Source organism: Lupinus angustifolius, unplaced genomic scaffold (genome assembly GCF_001865875.1).
Source record: "Lupinus angustifolius cultivar Tanjil unplaced genomic scaffold, LupAngTanjil_v1.0 Scaffold_49_150, whole genome shotgun sequence".
NCBI lineage: Eukaryota > Viridiplantae > Streptophyta > Magnoliopsida > Fabales > Fabaceae > Lupinus > Lupinus angustifolius.
Window position 1 is genome coordinate 20269 of NW_017722320.1, and position 1792 is coordinate 22060.

A 1792-nucleotide genomic window follows, 5' to 3' on the forward strand; every position below is an offset into this window, starting at 1 on the left:
CTTGTGACGTGGTTGCTTTGAGAGATATCCATTTCTTCTTCCTATTTGAATCCTCATTCATCGCCAAGTGCCCTAACTCCATCTCGTGTTCCTGGAGTTTGCCAAACAATGTCGCTAAAGACATGGATTTCAAGTCTTTCAACTCCATGATTCCAGTTACTTTCGATTGTGATTCCTGTCAAGAAAATGCAAAACTTTGTTAGTTAATTCTCCTTTAGCAAAATATTTATCAAGGGCAACTAAAAGGTTAACAATGTGAGTAAATTGCTTTGGCATTTCACTAATATATTCATTTGACAACATTCAAAATAACTCGTACTCATGCGTTAGCGCATTTAGCCTAGCGCAGTTAACTTCACTCGTGCCTTCATGATATATGCCCTTGAAGATGGATTCTATTATGCTGCAATGCAAATTAGTTCTAGATAAAGCGTCCATACACACTTTCTATTTACTTTAGTGTCTAGGAAATTCCTTGTAATAAACTTCATGTTTATGGTTTCATCATTCACGATAAATGTGGAGAGAAAAAGTAGCATCATTAACCTTGATGGGACACAGGGAAAATGAAAGGGAGAAAGAAATGATTATGTTGGTCATATGCTTTATGAGTTTGCCACTGCAACCTGACACAATTTCCTTATACAGTGCTGAGTAATGATGTATTTGGCCATTTTAGATTCACCACATGATTTTGAGATTTCTGGAAGCATATCTTAATCTTCTGCTTCTGTATTTTAGGAAAGATCAACTGGTCGGTCTCGTGGTTTTGGATATGTTACATTTACATCAGTGGATGATGCTAAGGTATTGGCTTTTGACTTGTATGCGTAGATATGTATAGCTGTTAACTTGTATATGCTATATCTCAAGTGGCATGTCTTTCTGGCTGCAGAATGTATTATCCGTTGAACACATTCTTCGTAATCGGACGCTGAAAGTGAAAGTGGCCACACCAAAGGTTTTAAATCTAGTCAAAGTGATGCTTAAAATTTAAAGTCTTCTTTTTTCTTCTAGTATGGTGCATCTACTGTTTACTTATATGACATCTAACAACAATGTTGTGTGATCATACTACTGATTCTTTCAATGCGTTCATTTTCAAGGAGGAAATGAGGGCACCACCAGCCAATAAAGTTACTAGAATCTTTGTGGCCAGAATTCCAGTATCAGTAACAGAAGAAACATTTAGAAGGTATATATTAGTTTGTTATCTTCATTAAAATAATCTGAAGCCTTTTCTTCATTGATAATTCACTCATAATGAATCTATAATTGACACTATTTTGTTTCCTCCCTCCACGCAGTCATTTTGAGAAATATGGTGAGATAACAGATTTATACATGCCAAAGGTACTATGCTCCCTGTGATTGTCATAGGTGTTAAATTAAAATGCAATTGTGTGCATTTTGTATACTATGTGCATTTAGACATAACTCACACATGTAAGAACAGGATTGCAACTAAGAGGGGGTAAATTAGTTGACTTAAAATTATAGTATCTTTTTGTGCAAAATGTAAGAGTTAATGTGCAGCGGATAATATTGCAGAAAAATAAACAAGTATAAAGTAAAGAGAAAAGGGGAAGGAGAGTACACAAGTATTTTAGACTGGTTCATCTTCTTGTCCACCGAAGGTTACGTCCAGTACTCTTGCAGCACAAGAGATTTTCCACTAAATATTAAGAGTTCTAATTACAATATCTCACCTCGAGATCTCTCTGTACCTTACACACTCACTAATATTTATACATTGGAAAATACTTTTCCAAGTCACTCTATCCCCTTTCTA

General features: G+C 35.4%; 1 long non-coding RNA gene across 1 annotated transcript; it reads left to right on the plus strand.

Annotated features, from left to right (window-relative positions):
- Positions 1 to 465: 465 nt before the first annotated feature.
- On the plus strand, positions 466 to 1414 carry LOC109338943. The gene is made up of 4 exons (XR_002106607.1): positions 466 to 807; positions 896 to 961; positions 1107 to 1195; positions 1308 to 1414. It is a non-coding gene; the product is annotated as an uncharacterized LOC109338943 (long non-coding RNA).
- The last annotated feature ends 378 nt before the right edge of the window (positions 1415 to 1792 follow it).